Raw genomic sequence first — 21,011 nt, forward strand, 5'->3', positions numbered from 1 at the left:
CCATTTGTTGGTTTGCATGGCACTCTTTTTTGCAGCCTCGTAATTCGGCAAGGCATGTCTGGCATTGTTTCCGACAGGGCTCAAGCACTTATTGATTTCTATTTAATTAGTGCCCGTCTGCTGCTCCCGACATGATCAGGGTACTATTTTGTTCTTTTTAGCTTCTAGTGCCTCGCAAACAGAAGGCGTGTGACTGGCAAAAACGTGCCCAGCAGGACAAACAAAATTGCAAAGTTTTATTTTTAAAATGAACAATCTATTATTTTGTCAAGTCGTCTTTTCTCATTTTCCACTCACGTTTTTGCTCGTGGGTGCTGTCGTTAAAAGATGATAATTAACTTGAGTGAAATATGCGAGACTTATTGCACTGCAAATGCTTGTTTATACATGTGCTGGACAGTAGGCAATACGAGTTCCACAGCTACATGATGGCTTCATTGAAACTAGGGATGTTTGGTATCAAGCATCTTATATTATTAAACCCTCACTGATTCCAATGATGGATTTAATAATACACTCAGACAGATGGCACCTTAAAGGTACCCCCTAAAAGCCTAACCAACTGCTAGTGTGCTAACTGAGTGATCTGAACAAGCACAGCCACCCTAGAAACATTTCTGACCTCCTGAGGTGAGAACCAGCACTCTCTGAGGCAGGAACAAACGTGTGCTCCAGGCAGGGGTGTTATCAACTCTTCAAGGCAGGATGGATATTCCAGGATGGGAAGATTCAAAGGACCAGCCGCCTTTGTTATGTTACCAAGGTCTCGCCAGATGGTGGAGAAGTCCACCCCCCCATGTCCTGGCCCCACTGCTTGGGGGGAAGACAGGCGGTAAAATTAGTGGGATTTGGAAATGTGCCCACATCATGCCAGTCCCACCCATACAGTGGACCAGCTGATGTGGTCATTATTTTTCAAATTCCTTTGTCTTTTTTTGAATGGAACTAGTATGCTAGCAACAGGGTTTTGTCCACTTCCCAGCAGAACTGGCCATATCGAGGGTGTATTTACCCTAAAGATAAGCAACCCATTGGGTCCTACCTGGCACTCCCTGTAATGCTCCTAAATTGAGAATTTAGGTGACGTCCCTGAACCCAAGAACGCAGATTTGACGTATCAAGAGAAGAAGGACGAAGAAGAGTCACTGCCTGGACTTTTTGGTGCAAAACCCTGCCTGCACACAACTCACTTAACAATCGTGACAGAGAGACTCATCCTTCAAAGCTGGAGAACTACCAGAGACTTGGGTAGCCTCTCAGCACCTCAAAAATTGCCACCAGTCTCCCTTGGAGTAGAGGAGCTACTTCCCTGCAGTCCACACGCATTGAAAATCAGAGTCCGGTCCACTGCCTTAAAGCTCCCCTGTTCGACCGACAGTGCAGATGACCAGGAGTAGGTACTCGTGCTCTGGAGGACCAGGCTTGTCTCCCCACCAAGTGTGAAGACACCAGGACCATCTGGAGTCGTGTAGCACCAATCTTCGGGGTAACAGACACTGTGCATCAAGAACCAACAGTGGGAGTCCATTCGGGATTATTGCTGCACCAGGCCAAGCAGCTGTCGAGGGCCATCAGCATGTTTGAGAAACACTTCGTGAGTGGGCCAGATGCCCTGATTTTGCCCCTGCCAGCTGTTTGTCCCTGAACACGAGGAACATCTTTGCGCAACAGGTCCAGCCGCCCTATCCACTCTGCATCTGGGCCACCTGGCTCGGATCCTGAAGAACTGACTGTGCCCCCTTGCTCCATAACCCCTTGTGACCCAAGCCCCTGTTTGAGAGCTCTCGGACTTGTCCCCAAGTCCTCCTGTGCAGCCTGTTTCCTGGTGGTTCCCCTTCACCGTAGCGCGCCCAGCTACAACCTCACCAGCACTAGGCCTGGGTGTAGAACTCCGATCCTCTAGTGAAGTTTGTGGAATCGGGCACTTTGCACTATGCAGAGTAGCACAGAGTTCCCGAATTCCGCAGTCCAGCATGGAGCAGAGTTCATTTGCTCCCATGCAGTTGGGTTTTGTGTCTCTCTTGTGAACGTCACGATTCTCCTGGGCCGCTAGGATTTTGAGGTGGAAGGATCACTCTCTTTGTCTCCTGGATACACCTCTGGATTTAAGGACTTTATTTTTGTGAAATCGCACAAGTAAGTTCCAAAAACTATTGAATAAGGGTGTTAATTGTTTGCTTGCTCATGTACCAACATTTCTTTGTACTTTAATTTGATTTTAACATTTTATATTGCTGAGTGTTTAAGTATGGGCCTAGCTATTTATTTTGTATTTCAATTATTTTTCATCTTTTTGCACAGCTCAGTACCTGCCCTTTTCTACACATTTGTAACATCTGCAATATTATTTTACTATGTGGCCTAGATTTCCACAGGGCCATCTAATGAGTAGACCCAGTACTAGTAGTAATCAGTGCATGAAACAAATTTTGCAGTGGTATACGCTCTTAAAACTTAATTTAGGTCCGGGATGGCATTGGATTAAATTACAAATTTTGGCTATTGTTTGCATTTCATTTTTTTAAGCAAAAAGTGTATATGTTGTGTGGTAATATTTGATGGGGTATTTGTGTTCATAATTTTCATATTACGCATTGCTGAATTAATGTTAGTGTTTTCTTCAGTGTTACAACCATGCCTCCTTATAACAAATGTGTGTGTGTATGTGTGTTTATGGGTGTGGTTGTCATCGTTCACCGTTTGTCTTTGTTCTCCATGCTATGTGGCCTGGGGCCATTGTTGGCAACCAGCCAGTGTGCCTTCGCCATAGACTTGTATGTGTTAGTCTTTGTTCTCCTTGCTCCTTGTTGTTTGACCATATGGCTGGCAGCCATTTTGTACAAGCAGCCAGTGTTCCTTTGCCATAGGTTTGCATGTGTTCTTTTTTTGTTTCCGTTGCCTTCTTGCTCCTTGTTGTTTGACCATGTGGCTAGCAGCCATTTTGTTCATTCAGCCACTGTTCCTTTGCCATAGACTTGCATGTGTTCTTTATTTGCCATACCTCCTTGCTGCTTGTTTTTGTTTTACTATGTGGCTGGCAGCCGATTTGTGCATCCAGCCAGAGTGTCTTTGTCATAGGCTTCCATGGGTTCTTCTTTGTTCCCCATGCCTCCTGCCTCCTTTTTGTTGTTGTTTGACCATGCGGCTGGCGGCCATTTTGTGCATCCAGCCAGTGTGTCTTTGCTATTGGCTTACATACAAACATTGTTAATTATTGATCATTTGTTTATTTTAAGTTTAAATATTATTTTTATTTTTTTATTTTCTAATTTAATGTTTTATTTTAATTTTTTATTCTAGTAGTTTTTAATTGTATTTTTATTTCATTTTTAATTTTAAATTTACATTTTATTTTTTATTTTTCAAATTTTATTTTTCATTTTAATTTTTCATATTTTGATTTGAATTTTTCATTTTATTTTTTTAATTTCATATTTTTTCATTTTAATTTTAGTTTAAAAAAAAATATTTGTAAACGTTTTTTAAATGTTTTATTTCATTTTATTTAATTCTGCATGCTACCTTGATCCATCCATCCACATCCATCCATCTCTCCACCAAAGACGCACAGCCGCACTACAGCATTCGGTTTCTTTAGGTCTATAATGATTCCATTGCCTGCTGGACACCCTGACTGCGGTATACTGCAGACAAATCAGCAGCATAATTAATTTATTTAATGATTATTCCATTTCCCCTTGACCACTTTGCTGCCATAGGTTTTTAAAGAATTATTCCATTTACCTATGCACCTCTCTCTCAATACCAAAGGTGTTGCCTTTAAAACAGATGGGGATAAAGCAAAGAGCTTTATCTGTCTATTTTGCTGCCTGATTTGAAATGAAATTTTATGGTGTGGTGGTGTGTTTTGACTTTACAATGTTTGATTAAATTGGTATTTATTTCCTTATTTACCTACCACACCAAGATTGCATTTATCTGTCCTATTTTAACCTGCAACAGTGACAGGTTTCAATTACTACATGTCTTTCTTGCTTGGTTGCTTTTAAGTGCACAAGAGAAGACACGTCACATCACCGGCAGTACTGCCAAAGAGAGGGCCTGTACAGTTAAGTCCTCAAATCTCCTCTGCTTGTGCAGCTAATTTTGAATGCCAACTGAGAGCCTTAAGATGGGCCCAAAGAAAGTTGCGCCCACGAAAATGGTCAGTGAGAAGAACCAGCTTTCCACCAGTGGTGTGCTGACCGCAACCTTTTTCGGGACACGTGTGCCTGCCACATCGGCCCTCGGGGAGGAACCTGGGAGCAGCACTCCCACATCTACAGCACCACCCCAACCTAAGTCCAAGACCATTTCTGTCAGTGAGGCAGCCACTGCAATCATGGTGACATTGACAAGCAGTGACATTGAATTGGATTTGTCACTTTCACAAAGTAGTACCCATTTGTTCCCTGAAACATAGCAAAGTGGACAGCTGCAGCCAGCAATAGTAGATCTTCCCTAAATTAGAACAGGAGATCGAGCTTCCTGCCGATCAAGAACCTCCTCTTTTAGAATCAGTGGCTCCCAGACCTCTAGCAAGAAAAAGTAAGGGTACTACTCCACCATCATCTCCAAGCATCACTTCCGATGACAATGATAGGGACATAGATTGGACCCCGACAGAGTCCAGCAAACACCAGGTGAGGCAAGGAAAAGAAAAGTTCCAGAAAGCCTTAGAATCATGAAGGGGATGATGTTGAGGAGGATGATGATGATGAGCCAGTCATTGTGGAAGCCGGCACAGAGGATTCTCACATTCCTATCAAACCTGCTCCAAGGGATAAGGCACATGCAGCACCACCAGCTCCCATATTTGTAAGGCCCCAGCAGAGACCTGCACCAACCCGTACCTCAGTAGAAGTATGCACTGTACAGAGGCAATCAAAACACCCACCTATTTCCAGTTTTTCTTCAGGCATTGGCAGTGGCCCAGCAAGAAAATACTTCTCCCCCATTTGGGACTTTTTTACGACTAGCAAACAGGAGGAAAACATTGTGATATGCTCCATTTGCCACACAAGTGTTCATTGGAGTAAGCCTGGTTCACATTATGGTATGGGAGGCCAGATGACCCACATGAAAAAACATCAAGCAATCCAGTGGGAAGGGCACCTAAAATAAATTGCATAACATGCTTGCAGTAGTGAACGTAAGGGGATCTGAGAAACATCAACTACAACTGGTCAAATCACGGTGGAATGTGAGGAAGAAGAGGGTGGCATCCTCACACAAAGCAGCCCTGTCACCAGCAGTGTGCCAGAATCACCTGCCTCAGTGACCTTACAATGACACAGGAAGACTCAGAATCAGATAGAGAAACCATGGCATACGATGACTGGACCACAACACACATTGAGTCTCCACTACATACATCTCAAAAGTCAACTGCCTCAGTGGCGCCAGAAAAGAAGAAAATCCAGTCTACGATTATAGGCATATTTAGGCAAGAGGGCACCTGCAACCGCAACCACCCAATGGCATGTTTGTACAATTTTTTTTTAGCTCTGGACTGCCTACCTTTTTCTTTTGCAGAAAGAATGGGATTCTTAGAGTTTGTGGCAGCCACCTGCCTGAAATGGAAGGTCCCAAGTCGAACCTATTTTGCCCAAGTTGCTGTTCCAGCACTGCATCATGATGTGCTGCAATTGGTTGGACAAGCTTTGCAGCAAAGTGTTATCCACACTATCCACCTGACGCCTGACATGTGGACCAGTTGTCAGGCTACTGATTACATGTGCATCACTGCACACTGGCTCTCTTTTGCGGGGATAAATCAAAAGATATCTACATGTCTTGTCCCTGAAGACATTTTCAAGAGCAGTTGGAGGCATGGGGACAGAAGCCATGTTCACCTTGAAGAAATCACATACATCTGCAAACATCTTGGAAAAAATTAATATCCAGGTGTATGAATGGCTGCAACCCAGAGGTTTCCGAACTGGATTTGTTGCCATGGACAATGGCAGTAACATAGTCAAGGCCATGGCAGACAATGGCTATTTTAGGGTCCTGTGTTTGGTGCACTGCATCAACCTGGTTGTGCAAGATTTTCTCAAAAAGAAGACATAGTCAGCAATATAGTGACAACCTGCAGATGAATCTGCACTCATTTCAGCCAATCGTTTGAAGTACAGAAGCAGTTGTGAATATTTCAGCATGTTAAACTTGTACCAGTTCAAGCCCTGATACAGGAGGTACCAACACATTGGAGGTCAACCTATTATATGCTACAGCATCTGTTTAAGCAGTACAGACAGACCAATTAATATGTCACTCAAAGAAGAGGGGATGCAACTGGGAAAGCTATGATCATGGATGGGGACAAAAGGGGCCTAGTCACAGATGCTGCTCCCTTTTGAGGTTTTCACATGGGAAGTTAGCAAGGAAGTATAATGGGCCAAGCTAGCCCATTGTTGCATCTACTAAAGGAGCAGCTAAAGAAGGTGTCTGGAAGGTTTGCACTTGGAATTGTGAACGAAAAACCCAGAAGGGCATGCCTTAGTTGAGAGCTTAATCCTTCGCTTGGCTTGTAATGCAAGGCTGCAAAATTACATGATCTCGTCTAAAGAGTACATCTGCGCCACCCTACAAAATAATTCTTCCCACTTTCATTCCTTTTTCTGATAGGGATGTTTCAAAATACAAGGGGTGGATTGTTGAGCAAGCCAGAGAACTGGAAGAAGAGTGTCTGGAACTTAAAGTCTCACACAGCAGTTCTGGGGTACTGCCTTCAACTTTCAGAAAGGGCAATCTTGTCTCTCAGCAGCCAAATCCAGGCCCAGTCTATGCTTTGCCTTGGTTTCAAGTGACAGGTCTTAAGTCCAGTCCAGAAGCAAAGACAAAAGAGGACAAGCAAGTGGCAGCACCAATGGCACTTCAAAGGATGTTCCAGGAGTATCTGGATGACTCAAAAGAGGTGTAAATGGCTCAAACCCCATTGGTGTATTGGTATGGGAAGATGAGCTAACGAGCAAAGCCCAGCAGGCTGGCAATAAAGTATCTGGCTTGTCCTGTAGCCAGTGTGTCTGCTGAATATGTGTTCAGTGCAGCTGTTTCAGTTGTAACAGTGAGAAGGACCAGTCTCTCACCTCAAATGTGGAGAGATTATCCGTGATCAAAACTAACAAGCATTTTATACCACTCAATTACACCCTTTGCAAACCATCACAGTAGGAGGAAGAGGATGATTGGGCAGAATCAAGTGTGATTGCTGACCTACATCTTGGAAAGCCACCTAAGTTTAAGGACAAACTCTACTTCATGGACTGAGAATGCCAGTGCCACTATAGAACTTGTTAATTATTTCTCATTGAACTACTTTCTTTCTTTGCAAAAAAAGAAAATGCTGGTGGAACATTATGTTTGTGTCAAATTTATGCTGTCCCATTATATTTTAGTCACATATTTGGCTGGATTGGAGTTGGACCCGTTTGCATTGAAGAAGCCCCCACATTCTCTTTAGGGCGTTGGAGACAATGCCTGCCTTCCTCATATACCTTTGCCTATCCTTTTTTTACATCACCTACCAGGGCTGCCCAGAAGATTGCCAGTGCCTATGCCAACTTCCAATGTCTTGCTAGCATCAAAGAAGAGATAATATTTTGTTCAACCATCGTGCTTGGATTGGAAGAGGTAACTACTAACTATTTTTCCAATGAGTGGGTGATATATTGAATGTTTGTGAGTGATGATTGGTGATGTATGTGGTGCCTGACAGTGAGGACGGGGGTTCTACAAACTTTTAAACTTGTTTCCGATGATTTGCACTGTTTGAGGGTTGCTGGGTGATGATTTATTTCATGAAAGTGATTGGCCTTTCACACTCAGTGAAATTAACCTGCAGGGTCCACTCCTTTTTTCTGGTTCCTCAGACCAGACCAGTCACTTTAGTTACCAAACACAAATCTACACAAAATACTTTAGTGCTGTTTCTCTACTTGTTCTTCAACAGCAGTGCACTACATGAGTCTACATCACTCAGTTTGGGACTAGGAAAGAGTAACTCATAATCAGGAGGAGGAGGATGAAAGGACTCCAGGTGAAACTAACTCAACAGAAAGAAGGAGAAAGTTATTGATTCCAACTTAACGCCATGATAATGGCGAAGACTCTGAAGCCTAGTACTCACTCAGCTCTTTGGGCTGGAGAGAGATACATTGATTTGGGAAATGCTGTTGAGTATGTCTTTGCTGCATTGCTGGCTTAAACGTGAAACTCCTCTTATGTTCTTGCTCTGCCTCAGAGACCTCTTGGTACACTCCGGCTCCTCATGAAGCGTACCTTGCTTCCTTTTGTCCTTCTCCTTTACTCTATAGTACAGTTTTTTCAATACACAGGCCTTCTCCTAGTCCTCTTCTGCACAAACAAAACTTGGTGAAAGCTCAACACTCCAGCTTACCTACCGGACAGGTTCAGCCATGCAGCCAAGAGTGACAGACATTGCAAGAAGAATGGAGATGCATCGCCCAATCTGGCAATACAGTATCATTTTCCTTTTAACAATCATAATTTTTAGAACTGGGCAGGTTAACTTCAATCCTCCATAATTTGTATTTTTCAAACCTAGAAGACAGAACATTTAGAGATATACTATCTTATGTCTCCCAGGGGCTGAAGGACTATTTGCAATGCATTTAACTGAACTTTGACATACTTATCCTTTCATCATTTCCGTCCACAACAGATTGATGATGATTGTTGTTGCTCTTTTTGTATAGTGTTTGTCTTTGTCACACCTTTCCCCAAGTCCCCTTCCCATCTACTCATTGAGCCCCTAACCCTCTTCCCCCAGGCTGTGTGATTTATTGAGGTGTGACTTAATTTTATACCATAAATGGATCACATACTTGCTGGGGAAGATGTGATAAAAGTGACACCAAACTCACTGCATGACCTTCTATTACCTGAGCAATATTCCACACCAGCCCCACCAACATTATCATTCAGGCCTTCGGTTCAGTGTTGCGTAAAGGCTTAACCTTTTTTAACCAATCCGGACTCTGATCCCACTTCTCCTGACATGAGGATTTCATTTCCTAAGCTTAGTTTTCATGAAATACTAGCCCTCCATTCCTCAGAAGAAGTTGATATTGCTAGTTTTTATTATCATTTCAGGTCTTTGTTGTCTGTCAGTCTGGTCCCAGTCTTTCTAAAGTTATGGTATAATATATAACACACTACTTTCAGTCTAGGTGACAGTGGTGCATAATCCTTGAATAATCCTGCAGTTGGAGTTCACATAGATGGGAGCGCCACCTTGTGTCTTCCTTGTTAGTGCATTAGCTTGCTACTACTACTACTACCCCCTCAAGTTAAGCTAAGATGCCACATTGGGAAAACCCTGTAGTAAGAAGAATAAGGTATCAGCCCTCGTTTCGTCTATTCAGGTAAGAGAAGAACTATGGATTGAAGTGAACTTGTTTAGTTAGTAATTAACTTCTACTGAAGAAGATGTTATTTGTGTGTATCTAGGTTTTTGTAGGCAAAATAGGCAATGTAATCATCTCCTAGTGGTCAATATAGTTACAGAGGGCAGTAGAGCAAGGGTATAAGTAAATGGTATAGGCTTTTTAGCAGATTTAAAAAACAGGCTACACTAAAAGACAGCAGTGCAAACGAAAACACCAAAATAAAGATTTGAGGCATAAACGAAGTATAATAAATCATCCCCCTTTATTTTTTAGAAATAGAAAACCCGCCCTTTCCACTCACAACAGGCCCACCCCATAACCCAAACAAATGACCCCATCCCCAAAAGTCCAAAGAGAGTCCAGAACATAAGAAACAAAAGTTCACAATGAAAGTCCAAAGTGCAAAACCCGCTACCAACTCCCTTTCCCACCCTCTCCTCCCACAAGTGTCTCTCCCACCAAAGCAAACATTTTAAAAAAAGAGTCAGAAGAGGGCGTTCTCCACATGGGCCAGGAAATCGTCCAGAGCTGCCTCGATATTTGCCACCCGGAGGTCCAGGCATGCAAAGTGTTACAGGACGAGGCATTGGAAGTTGCAGTCTGAGCATGAGGGGGCAGCAGTGGTGGAAAGGCTGATGCCAGCTGGCAGCTGCGATGACAGTGCCACTAGGAGGCTAGAGGCACTGACAACCAGTTAGAGGAGCTAGTACCAGCGGGCATGTTGGCTGCTTCCTGGTCCTCGTCTTCATCCTCCTCCTCCTGGAGGGCCACCAGTCACCAATACTCATTGTGGATGCCCTCCAGCCTCTGCCACTGCAGCCAGGCTGCTAGCTCCTGGCAAGTTGGATAACTACCAGGAGTAGCAATAGGAAAGGAAAATGAAAAACTATAAACAGTGCTCTGTGCAAAAAATATTTTAAAAGTAGAGTGCCACAGTAGCAGTAAATTGTTGGTTCCCTAGGGTCATCAGAATTTGATGTGGCTGATTACGAGGAGTCACAGGGCCATTTTGTTACCCACACATGACTCACTGTAGTTGACGAATGTCAAATGGGTAAAATTTGAACTGGCATGAATCTGTTATGGAAGCCATAAAATATTAATCACTTGTACATAAGTATGGCACATGCCAAAAGGGACTTTTCAATCTTTTTGGGACAGACTGGGACAGAACTTTGAAAAGAATAAAGGACTGAAGTATTAGGGGGTGACAGAGATGGCTCTGGGAGGGGAGGGAAACACACCTTTTAAGTTAGCAATGCATTGACAACTTTGTAAATGCTTCATTAACTAAAGCAGATGCACATTGCACAGACAACACTATTGTACTGCTAAATTGAAACATGCTGCAGGTACGTCGTAGCAGCATGGGTGACTAATGAGGAGGGAGGTATGATGATGGGTGGGAGGATACATATTTGCCTTGCTTCAACTACAGTGAGTTAAGGGAGAAGACAGAAAATTAAAATACCCCCACTGGGAACCAAAACCTTCATAGCCATATAAACCAAACAAAGAAGGTAAAAAGACACAGCCCTCTCCAGAGGAGTACCCTTCTTTTTTGATCCAAGCAATTATCATTCATCTTTTCTTTTTTGTTTTTGTGTTGAAATTATTTATTAACATTGCAAAGTGGTACAGAGCAAAGAGGGACCTAAGTCCCCACAGATACAGAAAACGACTTGAATAATATCACCTAGAGTGTAACTTAAGCGAAGTACAGCCAACAACCCGTCTATACAGTTGTGAAGGACACTAATAATAAAACAAAACTTAAGTAGAGATGGGGAAAAGAAGAAACTAATGACAAGAAAAGAGAGGAAATGGGGAGATGGGAGGGAGGGCAGTAGTCAAAGTGCAACATATATGATCTTGCGGCGCGACGTCTGTAATGGCATGTCTCGCTGAAAGGAGGTTCAGCTCGGGAGGGAGCTTTGTACCGCCTAACTAGTCCAGAACGCCCTACCAAGTCGCCCTCCCTTGCTGGTCCTAAAGGATAGGCTATCCAGGGCCACGTTATTAGTACCCTGTGACATTGACAGGACAGAGTACTGCCTTGTTCGACAGCTGGGGTTCATTGAAATATAGTAATGAAGCGGCCTGGTGAGGGAGGGAGTAGCCCGGGTCTGTGTCTGAGTTCCCAAGCAGAGGATGTGTGCGAGGCCCACTAGGGTCTTCAGAGGACACAACGTGAGGCGGCCCAGCTTGTGAAGGTAGAAGCAAAATATAAGAGAGAGAGAGGATAGGGATAAAGGAGAAGGTTAAGGGGGGGAATGGGTAGGGAGAGGAGAGGACGAGATAGAAAGGCTGATATCAATGGAGGAGGGCAACAGGGAGCGTGGGGAGGATGAAAGAAGAGAGGAAGAAGAAGAAAAAGAAGAAGAGGGAAAAGAAAAAGAAGATAAGAGAAGAGAGAGGAGGGGAAAGGTGGGGAGGGTGAGGGAGAAGGAGGGAAGGGAAGGGAAGGGGAGGGTGAGGCTGGGAGACTGAAATACTAGGGAAGGGGAAAGAAAAGAAGGAAAGAAAAGAAAAGAAAGGAAGGAAGAAAAGAAAGAAAGAGAAAGAGGGCGTAGAAATGACAGGGAGGGGGCTTACGTATGTGAGCAGGGGGCATGGACAGGGGAGGCGGAGGGGGCGTTGTCAGCCAGGACTATGGTTCTGGGTGGGGACCAATGGAAGCAGAGACGAGAAACTGCATGGGACAGGTGTAGGCGTTGGTGGGCATCTCACGACGACCCTATTGCAAGAAAGGGAGTCCACACCTGATTGAAAACAGCGGCCTGATCCTGTAGGTTGTAGATGACTCTTTCATGTGTGACTATGCAGGTCATTGCCACAATCCATTCCTCTGGGGTTGGGGAGGTTTCAGGTCTACAATGGCGGAGGATGCATATTTTAGCGGAGGCTAACGCTGTGTGCAACAAACGTCTATGCGGCCTGGGTAGAGCCGGGAGGGAGGTCAGGTCATGCAATATGACTAGGGAGGGAGATAGTGGTACCTGAAGTGGTATGGATTCAGACAGAGTGAGACCTAAAGCTGTCCATAAAGGTTGAACCGTTGGGCAATCGATTAGGATTTGAAGCAGGTCACAGTGTGGTTCTGTATCATTCATCTTTTCATTCATCTATTCTATTCAGCCTTTGATACCTACCATTTAAGCTGTATACTCTCTTGTCCAGTCTTTCATCATTCCAGTCCAGCCATCCATATATCTACCCGTCCATCCATACACTCACCTATCCAGTATTCACGCTTTCAAATACCCTGCTTTCACCTGTCCACCCAATTACCCACTCATCGTTCATTACCACAGTTCGTTACCATCCTCTCATTTCACACTCGAGCATCCTTTTACCAATCCATCTTTCAATCATTAAGGCATCCTTTTACCCCTTTCACCCTTTTCATCCACCTTTTCACCTACCCATGCACCTCCTATCACTCACCTACGAATCCTTTCCTTTCACCCACACATCCTTTCACTAATATACCATTTCACCCATTCTTTCTTTTAGCCATCCATTCTTTGTTTGCTTTTTCATCAAGCCATCATTTGTAGGATCTGTTCATTATGAGCTTTTGTCTGCTGCTTTGCAGAGTGAAGAGGCCGTTAAGAACTCAATGCCCACTCTAGCTGCCAAACCAGGGGCTGCACAAGCACGCACTTGCAGTGAATTTATTAGTAATTGTCAATGAGAAAGAGCAATATGACTTAACAATGCCCATCCCTGCTGCCGCGGGTTCTCCACCTCTGACCGCTGCCACGTTCCGTGCACTGGTGCTGCCACCGGCCCATGCACTAGTGGTAGGTGCAGCTGGAAAAAACATTACACATTTTAGATTCCACCAAAATACAACTGCAATAGATCAATATAGTTCTATTTTCTTCCTTAATTCACTTAAGGAAATTGTTGGTTGTTAGAAAAGCCAGGTAAAAAATCAACTGCAAATGTTTCACAATGGAGGGGCAGAACTAAGTCACTGAAGCACAATAAAGGAGTGAACTACGTTGGTCAATCCAGGAGAACCTATGGTGAGGTCTTGGTTGGAAAATGCAATGGGCCTGAGCTAGAACACCTTCACAAACAAGTGTAGAAAAGCGGACTTGGGCATGCAATCTTGGCAGTAGAGTACCTGCCCTAAACGTCTGTCCTTACTATTAAAATACCTGTCCACAAGATATATAAGGGGAGAAGGGAACGCTAAGCTTAGTAACAAAGGAGAATAAAGCTAGTACAAACAGGAGGAAGTCAGGTACATAAACATGAAAAATAGATAAATGCAGGGATAACCAATTTAACAAAGCCTAGATCGAAGGAAAATAAGTACAAAAAAAGGTAGATAGGCACAGTAAAACTAAAAACAAATTATTTGAAATGAAAAGAGGTGAAAATTAGGAAAATAATAATAATAATATAGAAGGAAGACTTACTGGGGCCTGCGAGCCGCCATCATCCTCACTGGTAGTGGCACTGGTACCCTCGTCTCCTCCTGGACCCAGCTCAGCTGTTGCCGTCTTCTTCCTCTTAGGTGCTAAGATAAGAAATAAAGAAGAAAAAAAAAGATTAGTGGACACAGTTAATCTCCCAAAAAATATTTTGACAAGCAGAGGCAAACACAGTAACAATCAATTCAACTCGAGTTGACCTACTACTTTTACTTTTCTAATTCCAATGCTTAAGTCCTACTCCAAATTTCCTGAGCTATGGGCCATATTTCCAAAACTTTGACGCAGGGCAGCATTGCAACCCTTCTTGCAGTGCTGCTGTGCATCAAAAGAAAAGGACAGGAATACACCATAACTACAAGATATGGCACATTTCTGTCCTTTTCCCCTGCGCTGCCGCACAACAGGGTGCCATGTGCCAATGCAAGCACCCCTGCACCCTTTTGCAAGGGTGCCTGCATTGCTGGGATGATTGTTTTTGTGAAGAAAGGGACACCTTCCTGCAAAAAAAAACAATCACAAGAGGAGTTTTTCTTTTTCTTTGTGTGCTGCAGAATGTGTTTTCTTTGTGAGCTGCAGAATGCAGCACACATAGAAAAAGGAAAAAACGAGGAGAAATAAAGATGTTTTGCCCTGTTGCATCACCCTTAGGCCTCCCATGGGGAGGCGTTACATACTATGATGATATCATACCACACATCCCTGGGAGACTGTGATTGGAAGGGACTGCATAAGCTACATAAAGAAAGGCACAGAGAAGGGAATGCCGACTCACTGATATTACCTATTACTACTACCACCACTATCTTATTCTTGGTGACAGGAGGAGTCTGCATGGCTTCTTAAATAATCTGCCCAAACGCACACCCACAAGTACAATTAGGAAACACTGACTCACCTGGCTAGCTCAAACTGGATCACATAACAAATATTAATTTTAACGTAAACTTAACTTACCTTGGAGAGTCAATACTGGTATTAGAAAAATATTTAGCATTGTGGAACACACACAACTAAATAACTATTACTCAGAAGACCCCGACACCTCACCGCCCAGCAGGTTGAGCAGGTCCTGTTCACAGTCGATTATGTCCACCCAATGGTGCATTAACTTCTGCTGGGTGCATTGGATCCCAGTGCACCGTACCCCACAGCAGTTGACACTCCCAGGCCTGACGCCTGCTGCCAGCATGGAGAGGAGGTGGCGCTGCATAAAAATGACAAGTGCTGCCACCTCCGCCTCTGTGAAAATGAAGAGGCTGCACCCCTTGGCGGCACAGACGCACACAAGATAAGCAGCTAGTAGCCTAATCGGTGATGCCACTCCCTCTGCCACCCTATGCCATGGAGCTGGGGGGGGGGGAAAGGGAAGAAACAGAAGGAAGGAAGAAAGAAAAAATGTAAAAAAGTAGAGGGAAAAGCAAAAAAAAAAAAAAAGTATTCAAAAAGTCTCAAAACACACCGAAAAATGAGAGAAATTTAAAATACACAACTACAAAGACACACATTGATGAAATCAAGGAAAAGGAATGATGGCTAATTTAGAAAAGGGTGGGATTGAAAAATTAAGGATGGATTAAAAATGAGGCCTAGCACCATGCACAGAGAGACAAAGAAACAAAATGGCCGTGCTCATGTGCACCGCGCGGAGCCGTTTGTGCAATATTTGAAATGCAAGCATACAAATCGAGCTCCAGAATGTGAAAAAGATAGTGTGAACGGGCGCGCCAAGCAACTCATATATAGAAAAAGAAGCGTTATTTTTCTAAATTGGGCTTAGGATTATTCTTTGAATGTGTGTCTCATTTATTGCCTCTGGAGTACAACAAATGCTTAGCACTGCTCTCTGATAAGCCTAACTGCTTGCCCACATTACCACAAACGAGAGCATTAAAATTATCTACTTTTGCCTCTATCAATTACTTGCGTATCCACTTGACTCTCTGCATGGTGTACTTCTTTTTAATGCACCTTATAGAGAGCCAGCTTCCTACATTGGTGGATCTGTGGTGGGGTCTGCGACTTTGTGCTTGCTGAGACCACTTGATCAATACCTAACTACACGAGAAAATCCAAAATTGCATTTTTGTTGAATGGACATTTTTTCTAAATTCTTAAAATTCACTAATAAGGCCTTGGTTAAGTCCCTGAAGTTTTAGAATTTGGAAACTTCTTATAGTTAGGACTACAAAACTTGTGTTAGGATTTTTTCTAGCTCTAAAAAGGTCCCAACTTCAGTAAAATAATGAGCACCTCAGAGAATGTGGCTAAGGAGCTCGACCTTACCTCTTACCTGCAGCTTCCACACCGGCAGCTGAGGATCTTCTGTATAAGGTACAAAAGAAAAACTGTCTCAAACCCTATCACAGCAACACTTAGCAAGCTGTTTGCAGAGCATGAGCAGGCCCACCCTATGGATGAGGCCAGCGAGCCTGAAGACCAGGGCAGAGAGAGTGAGGAAGAAGATCCCAATCTCCCCCAACTCGAAGAAGAGGTTGTGGATCCTGCACCCAACAGACCACGCAAAGTACCAAGGGCACCTGCCTCTAACGAGGATGGCTCAGGTCCCTCAAGGTGCAGTAATGAAGTCTCCAAGGAGGAGGCTCATCTGGGAAGATTTTTCCATAGAATAGCCCTGCAAGACAAGATACTGGCCATAGAAAGGGGAGGATCAGACATGGGGTTAGAACCCATGAATGGTGACAGCAGTATAATATCTCTTGGCAGAGTTGGAACTTCTGACTCTAAAATCGCCAAAGAGGGACTGTCCCCAAATATGAGGAGGGGGATGATAATACCAAGTGGGTTGCGTTCTGAAAGTTAATGAAAAGTATTGGGGCTCTCTTGTTTGGGAACTGTTCTCAGGAAAGTGTTAGGATAGGCTCCTGACACTGAATGAGGCAGATGATGGGTCCAAAGCCCTAATGAAGGATACCCTGATTGAGGGCATTGGACTCACTACTAAAGAGCATATAATCAATTTCAGGGAGACTCGGAAAACACAGAGTCAGTCCTGGGTCGATTTTGTAGACTTTTCAGTAAAGACACCAGGTGACTGGTCAAAAGGTAACAATGTGCATAATTATGATGGGCTTTGCAATTTAATCATAAAAAGGGCATCCATCTGAGAAGTAATTGTGTGCAAGAGAAGTTACATTAGTACATGGTAGACCTAGATCCACTTTCTCCTCAAGAGTTTGGGAAGAAGACAGACCACTGGGTAAAGAAACGGGTAACCAAAACTACCGCTGGTGGGGGAGATCAAGAGGGAAAAAAACCCCCCAGGGAAAAAGACCAGGCCAAAAACCTCCCAGGGAAAAATGGAAACTAAACAAAGACAAAAAATAAGATCAAACGCCTGATCAGGAGGATGGGCCCAAGACTCTTCTCAGTCCAAAGATGGGTACAAAGGGAAGAATTGGAATCCCAAAAAAGCTTGGTGACTTGACTGCTAGACACTAGCTCTCCCAACAAAAAGAATGCTTCCAGTTCACCTACAGTAAATGCAGTAGTAAGTCTCCAGATGAGATTCAAGGTGGGCACTGACCATGTCAGTGAACCCACTGAGACAAATCTACTTTCAGAGGGGGGTAGATGTAGCTGCCCTGGCTGTCTGGCCCAGTAATCTGGAGAAATACAGACAACAGCCACGTATCAATGGGGTTAGAGTTGAAGCACTGAGAGACACTGGTGCCAGTGTCACCATGGTGACTGAGCAATTGGTGTCCTCAGACTACTACTTGACCGGGGCGAAATATACAGCCCTCAGTGCTGATAATCAGGCTAAGGTACATTTCATGGAGAAGGTAGCCTTAGAAAGGGGAGGTGTTACAGGCCAAAAGAAGGTGGCGGTATCTTCTAAAATTCCTGTACAACATCTATTAGGCAATGATCTGGAGTCTTCAACATGGGCTGAGGTCAAAAGAAAGACCCCTGCAGCTATGCTGGGTATATCTGAAAGGGTAAGTGTAAAAACAAGAGCACAGAGTGAGTCTAGGGTGAAAAAGTGGAGTTGGAGCTTGGAGAAATGGCCCACCCTACCACGAGAAAGGGAAAAATGACTGGGAATCCAGCTTCTAAACAGATACCAGATCAGGTCCCCTCTCCTCGGGGATAAGACCTGTCAGCCTCAGAGGGAACTGAGACTAGAAACTTGGGCCTTACACAGCAGAGCTCCTGGGCCCAAGGGGACCCTCCAGGGAAGATCTGTGCCAGGGGCAGAGGACCTATCCCACTATTGAAAGCCTGAGACAGCAAGCTGCTGATCAGGAAAAAGAAGATGTCAGGCCCCAAGGGAGGTCACTCAAAGGACCTATTGGGAGGAGGGGCTGTGTTACACTGAGGTCCCTAAACCTGGTGCCACTAGGAGAGTTGTAGTGCCTCAGCGTTAAATAATTTTTTCCTCATATTGGCCCATTGCATCCCCCTACCTGGAAATCTTGGCCAGGCTAAAACTTTGAGTAGGCTGATGAACAATTTCTACTGGCCAGGTATGTCCAAGAAGGTGAAGGAGTTTTGTAACTCCTATGTCACTTGTCAGGCCAGTGGCAAGAGGGGTGACCACCCAATCCCCCCTTAATTTAACTACTGGTGATGATATTGCTGTCTTTGGCTCCACCTGGCAGGATCACCTGAACCACGCTGACATAATCCTTGAGGTTCTGAAGAGTGCAGGCTCCACTATCAAAGCAAACATGTGCCAGATAGGGCAGGGGCAGGTTATATATTTGGGCTACTTTGTTCAACCACTAAAACCCACTAAAACCCAAGATCTAGACAATTCTGAACTAGGAAGCTAGAACCACCCACACCCAAGTCAGGGCATTCCTTGGCTTGACTGGGTACTACAGGAGGTTTGCGAAGGGGAATGACCCCATAGTGGTGCCCCTCACAGAACATACCTCCAAGAAGATGCCAAAGAAAGTGAACTGGACAGTGAGCTGTCAAAAACATTTGATACTCTGAAAGAAACATTGTGCTCACCAAATGTTCTGAAATCTCCACATTATACAAAGTAGTTCCTATTGCAGAGAGATGCCTCAGAACATGTTATAGGAGTGGTCCTATCCCAAATCAATGATGATGGCCATGACCAACCTGCTGCTTTGATTAGCAGGAGGTTACTCCCCAGAAAGCAGCGTTGGAGTGCCACTGAAAGGGACGCCTTTGCTGAAATCTAGTCTATGAAGAAGTTGAGGCCATACTTGTTTGGCTCTTACTTCATTGTTCAAATCAGGCCTTTCAGGTGGCTGATGCAAATGAAAGATGAAAACCCTAAACTGTTTAGGTAGTTCATTTCCCTACAGGGAATGGATTTCACAGTGGAATACTGGCCTGGGGCTGCCCAGGCCAATGCAGATGGCCTTTCCAGGTTCTTCTGCTTAGAAGATGAAGTCTCTCTTGGGAAAGGTTAGTTTAATCTCCTTTCATTTTGGGGTCAGGGGTCAGGTAGGAAAGCACCCTTTTTGGCATGGTTAGCCCCCACTTTTTACCTCGTATTGTATGTGATTTCGACTGAAAGTGCACTGGGCTCCTGCTAACTAGGTCCCCACTTCCAGATCTCTTTTCCAAAATTGTGCAGCTGTTTTCCCCAATTGACAAAACCTTTAGCACCCTCTGTAAGCCCCTAGTAAATGGCACCCCTGGTACCTAGGGCCTGGGGTACTAAAGAAGGTCCCTAAGAGCTGTAGCACAAATTGTGCCACCCTCAGGGACCCCTCACCCAACTCACACAGTGCTGCCATTGTAGGATGCATGTCTTGGTGCAGACAAAAGTGAAAACATGAACTGTCACACATCCCTATGTGCCAGGTCCCTTCTACTGCATATGGTATTTGTAAGTCACCCCTACAGAAGGCCTTGCAGTCCTAAGGCAGGGTGCACTGTATCACATGGGTGGGCATATCTGCATGAGCAGATATGCCTTTGCAATGTCCTTGTTGATTCTTAGAAATTGTAAGTAAACTGGGAAACCATTTTAGATGCATGTGCTAGTCACGGGTCAATAGGAGTTCCCCAGCTACATGATGGTTTCACTGAAACTAGGGATGTTAGGTTATCAAACATTTCATATTAATAAACCCTCACTGACTCCAGTGATGGATTAATACATGTACACAGAGGGCACTTAGAGGTACCCCTGAAAATCTAACCGACTGCTAGTGTGTTGACTGACTGGTCTGAATGAGCACAGCCACCCTAGACAGATTTCTGACCTCCTGGGGTGAGAGCCAGTGCTCCCAGAGGCCAGGAACAGAAGCCTGCATGGTGTTATCACATCTTCCAGGAAGGATGGACATTTCAGGGCTGAAAGCTTCAAAGGACCAGACAGCCGCCTTGGTTATGCGACCTAGACCTCTCCAGATGGCGGAGAAGGCCACTCCCTGTCCTGACCCTTCTTCTTGGTGGCAAGAATGGTGGGAAAATTAGTAAGATTAGGAGGTGTGCCCACATCATGCCCGTCCCACCCCTAAGGTGAATCAACTGATGTGGACACCACTTTTCAAATTCCTCCATCTTGTTTTGGACAGAAATAGTATTCTAGGGCCATGGTAATGCTCACTTACCAGCAGAAGTAATTACATAGAGGGTGTAGTCACCCTAAAGGTAAGCAGCCCATTGCCTACTACCTGGAACTCCCTGTAATGCCCCTAAATTGAGTATTTAGTTGGCGCCCCTGAATCCAAGAACTCAGATTCAATAGATCAAGATAAGAAGGATGAAAAAAAGTCACTGCCTTGCAAGAACAGCAGAAGAGCGGTGGACTTTTTGGTGCAAAGCCCTGCCTTCCCGCAACTCTCTCAACAATCACAACAGAGTGACTTGTCCTGCAAAGCTGGAGAACTATGAAATCCTTGGGTAGCCAGCCAGCACCTTGAAAATTGCCTCCAGTATCACTTGGAGTAGAGGAGCTACTTCTCTGCAGTCTACAGGCACAGAAAAGCCGAGTCTGGTCCACTGCCTTGCAGCTCCCTAGCCCCAAACGATGCCGCAGACAACCAGGAGAAGTTATTTGTGCTGTAGAGGACTTGCCCTGTCTACCCTCCGAGTGTGAACACCAGGACCAACCAGAGCCTTGCAGCACCAATCCCCGGGGTACCCGACACCCTGCACCAAGCACCAACAGTGCGAGCCCAGTCAGGAGTCTCAC

The sequence above is a fragment of the Pleurodeles waltl genome, chromosome 7, assembly GCF_031143425.1.
Source record: "Pleurodeles waltl isolate 20211129_DDA chromosome 7, aPleWal1.hap1.20221129, whole genome shotgun sequence".
Taxonomy (NCBI): Eukaryota; Metazoa; Chordata; class Amphibia; order Caudata; family Salamandridae; genus Pleurodeles; species Pleurodeles waltl.